Source organism: Mus caroli, unplaced genomic scaffold, assembly GCF_978045245.1.
Source record: "Mus caroli unplaced genomic scaffold, Mus_caroli_1 scaffold_43, whole genome shotgun sequence".
Classification (NCBI taxonomy): Eukaryota; Metazoa; Chordata; class Mammalia; order Rodentia; family Muridae; genus Mus; species Mus caroli.
Genome location: NW_028227298.1, coordinates 93,644 through 98,643, shown reverse-complemented (window position 1 = coordinate 98,643; position 5,000 = coordinate 93,644).

Below are 5,000 nucleotides of genomic sequence, written 5' to 3'. Positions count from 1 at the left end.
ATTTCTCTTTCTCTTTTCTTTCTTTCAGATAAGGAGGTCCGTCAGCCAATTCCTCCTGCCTTTCTGTTTTTCATAACCCACACACACAATGCAGGCTAGGCTTTGCATTGGGTAGCATTGTCTGAGCGATATGTTAGTGGACCAGAGAGTTTGGATATCAAGCCGTATAATGTTTCTTTTTTTCTTTTTTTTTTTTAAGATTTATTTATTTATTACATGTAAGTACACTGTGGCTGTCTTCAGACACACCAGAAGAGGGAGTCAGATCTTGTTAAGGATGGTTGTGAGCCACCATGTGGTTGCTGGGATTTGTCGGGTGCTCTTACCTGCTGAGCCATCTCACCAGCCCTAATGTTTCTTAAAATATAGAAAAGTTCTAACAAAGTGATCTTTAACTTTTTTTTTCTCCTTCGGCTATGTACAATGAATTGTTTTGCTTGCTTGCTTGACTTTGTACAATGAATTGTTTTGCTTGCTTGCTTGACTTCATTTGGTTTGACATGGTTTCCCTTTGTACCCGTGCAGACTGCCCTCCCTCCCTCCCTCCCTCCCTCCCTCCCTCCCTCCCTCCCTCCCTCCCTCCCTTTTGACCCAGTTTCACTCTTCCACCATACACTCAATAAAATAAAATAAAGTAAAATAAAATAAATAAAAGAATGAATGACGTTTCCAGTTATTTATTTGTCTAAGCTACCTAAATTCCCCTTCTACACCTCCCCCTACTCCCCACCCCAAGCCGCCATCTCCTCGTGGGGGTAGGGACCTGCACATCTGTGTCTTTCTCTCTGAACTCTTTGTTTTCTGGTCCACGTTGCTCCAGAGGAATGTAGCCCTTTGGAAATGGTAATGGAGTTGATAACACACCCTATCAGAAAGAGGAAGGCCCATTCACTCACTCATTCTCACCCAGCCCTGTTCTGCTACTTCTAAGGACAGAATCTTCTGGACAGTATTTACATGGCTTGCTATTTCTAAATTTTGGTTTTGGTTTTGGTGTTTTTGGTTTTGTTTTGTTTTTTTTCTTTTTCTTTTTTTCAAGACAGGATTTCTCTGTGTAGCCCTGGCTGTTCTGGAACTCACTCTGTAGACCAGGCTGAACTCAAACTCAGAAATCCGCCTGCCTGCCTCTGCCTCCCAAGTGCTGAGATTAAAGGTGTGTGCCCACCCACCACTGCCTGGCTCTATTTTTTTTTAAACATTATGTATGTATGTATGTATGTATGTATGTATGTATGTATGTATGTATGTACGTACGCATGCATGCATGCATGCATGCATGCATGCAGGCATTGTTTATACGACTACACTGCAGCTGTCTTCAGACACACACCAGAATAATACATGGGATCCCACGACAGATGGTTGTTAGCCACCACATGATTGTTGGAAATTGAACTCAGGAAGGACCTCTGGAAGAGAGGACAGTGCTCTTAACCACTGAGCCAGCTCTCCAAATAAAATTTGTGGAGAAATTGAGCATCTTAAAACCTTAGGCATCCTTCCTCCTCTCCACGTGGCCTCTCTCCCTCTTTCTACCTTCTCTCTTTCCCTCTGCCTTTATACAATAAAGCTGTAAAACAACAACAACCTCTAGGCATGTGTGTCCCCTCTTTATGTATGTATGTGTGTATGTATGTATGTATGTATGTATGTATGTATGTACTTACTTACTTACTTACTTTCTTACTTGTTCCGACCAGTGGTGCTTCATGCCTTTAATCCCAACACTTGGGAGGCAGAGGCAAAAAAAAAAAAAAGAAAAAAAAAACCCCAAACCAAACCAAACCAAACCAAACCAAAACAACAACAACAACTACAACAAAAAACATCAAACAAAGTTTGGGTCTTAGTGAAGTAAGCAAGGCACAACCTGCAGGCAGGCAGGACTGATGAATTTGTACCTCTTACCCCTTCAGAGTTTACCAGAGGCTTAAAGGACTGAGTTTTTGGGACTGCCCTGAGACAATATATATCTTCCTTCCTTCCTTCCTTCCTTCCTTCCTTCCTTCCTTCCTTCCTTCCTTCCTTCCTTCCTTCCATTTATTTATTTATTTATTTATTTATTTATTTATTTAAAGTACCCTGTAGCTGACTTAAGATGTACCAGAAGAGGGTGTCAGATCTCATTACAGGTGATTGGTAGTTGAACTCAGGGCCTTTGGAAAATCACTGTTTTACCTGCTGAGCCATTTCTCTCACCAACCTAGTTCTGTCTTTCTGTCTTTCTGTCTTTCTTTCTGTCTGTCTGTCTGTCTGTCTGTCTGTCTGTCTGTCTGTCTGTCTGTCTATCTGTCTCTCTGTCTCTCTGTCTTTCTCTCTTCCTTCATCCTGGCATCAATCAACACAGACTGTTTTGTGAGGTAAACTTAATAAACTTCTAGCTCCTCTTCTCTACTCTCTCTGCCTCTACTAAAAATGAAGAAGAAGAAGAAGAAGAAGAAGAAGAAGAAGAAGAAGAAGAAGAAGAGGAAGAAGAGGAGGAGGAGGAGGAGGAAAAGAAACCTCTAGCTCATGCAAGGGGGATGTAGGAAGGACACCACCTTCTTTCTTTCTTTCTTTCTTTCTTTCTTTCTTTCTTTCTTTCTTTCTCTCTCTCTCTCTCTCTCTCTCTCTCTCTCTCTCTCTCTCTCTCTCTCTCTCTCTCTCTCTTTCTTTCTTTCTTTCTTTCTTTCTTCCAAAAATACTCAGGGACATCACACTCCCTGTAGCCAGGGATGAGTCTCAGGGAATGTATGTGAGCTTGCTTTGTTTTGTGGGGCCAAACTTGACAGACATTTCTTTTGGCTTTGTGTGTTTTGCCAGCCAGCTCTCTTGCTCTGCTCACTCACTCACTCACTCACTCACTCACTAACTAGCTTGTTTGCTGTGGTTGCCATTTCTATCTATCTCTGCACAGGGTTCCAAGACTGCCCTTTGGGAATCAAATGGGAGAGCAGAACTAAAGGCTTTTTGATAAAGCACCTAGAGTGCACACCAGCACCTTTGGACTGACTGGCTGCCTTCCCCCTCCCCCTCCTCCCCCTTCTTCAGATTCATTTATTATAGGTAAGTACACTGTAGCAGTTTTCAGACACACCAGAAGAGGGCACCAGATCTCATTGTGGGTGGTTGTGAACCACTATGTGGTTGCTGGGATTTGAACTCATGATCTTCAGAAGAGCAGTCAGGGCTCTTAACCGCTGAGCCTCCAGCCTCCTGCATTCCTTCTTAAAGCATGAATGATCCCAGCATGGGAAGACGGTCTGCCCTCCCTCCCTCCCTCCCTCCCTCCCTTTTGAGCCATTTTCCCTCTTTCACCATACGCTCAATAAAAGAAGTAAATGAATGAAGTCTCCAGCTATTTGTTCGAGCAATCTAAATTCTCTCACAACACCTCCCCCTCCCCCTCACTGCCTTCTCTCCCTATGTTTGGGTGGGGCTGGGGGAGGGGTGGGGTGGGGGGAAGGGATCTGCAAGTCGTCCCTGCAGGTTTGTGGACTATTTGCGATGGTCTGGTTCTCTGAACTGCTGAGCCATGTCTATCCAGAGGCTGGCTGGCTAGTTTTCTGCCTCAAGTCCCTGAGTGATGATTTCAGTGTGAATTCTCTGAACTCACTGTCCTTTCAGGTCCACATTTGCTCTGGCAACCGACTGAACCAAACAATAGGCTCACACCGAGATCTTTGGAAATGGTAATGGAGTTGATAACACACCCCAACAGAAAGAGGAAGCCTCCGCTCACTAGAAGACTTTCACTAGAAGCCTCACCCTGCCAGCAATTTAGGAATTGGTAAGGCCAATCTGGACAATATCTAAATGATTTCTACTTCATGTTTAATGCTTAATAAAATAAAACGTGTGTGAAGGTCTGAAGAGCGTTGACTGTTCTTCCAGAGGTCCTGAGTTAAATTCCCACGAACCACATGGTGACTTTGGAATCCGATGCACACTTCTGGTGTGTGTTGGAAGACAGCTGCAGTGTACTCATATAAATAAAAAAATAAATAAAACCTTCAAAAATAAAATAAAACAAAGCTTGTGAAGAAATTGAGCATCTTAATTTTATTTTATTGTATTGTATTTCACACACACACAGTATTTTATATATATATATATATATATATATATATATATATATATATATATATATATATATCAACTGGCACAGAAACGCACATTACCTAAGTTAGCTGGGAGTGGTTGGATTGGATATGCAGAGAAGGAAGGAACATTTGCAGTTTTGCTGTTGCTCTTTTTTTTTGGGGGGGGGTGGGCTGTTTAAATAGTACAGCAGAGCAGTGGTGGCACATGCCTTTGGGAGCACTTGGAAGGCAGAGGCAGGCAGATTTCTGAATTGGAGGCCAGCCTGGTCTACAGAGTGAGTTCCAGTACAGCCCGGGCTACACAGAGAAACCCTGTCTGGAAAAACCAACCAACCAACAAACAAACAATCCCAAGCAAAACCCAATCCAAACTTCACAAAAGGGAGGGACACTATAACAAATTACAATTGCTTGTATATATAGAAAAAAATTTCCTCCCCCCCCCCCCAAATAACCCTGGTTCAATTAAATACGAAACTAACTAAGTAATCTCACACATACAAACATACATACATAAAACAAATAATGATAACTACGTGGCATGGAACTGCTTACACAGTTTGGATGCCACCTCCATCACATGCCTGCAGAAATTATTGAGTCTGTCTTGTATGTTTTTGCACCATGTACAGAGACTTTGTCTCTCATAAATAAATGAATACAGAGAAAGATATTCATTGATCTATACATGCCTGTGCGATGGCTCAGAGGGCAAAGCTGCTGTCTGTTAAGGTATAGGTAAAAGAGTAAGGCCTAGATGGAATGTGAAGGCCTACTTCAGATTAGATAAGGGCTAGGTAACCTCTTACCTGGCTAGCCTGCCATTCTGCTGTTACTGCCAGAATTGATTACATATTCTCCTTGGATGTGTCCTCAGAAACCAATCAAGATAGAAGCCAATCGAACTGCTTCCTTTAT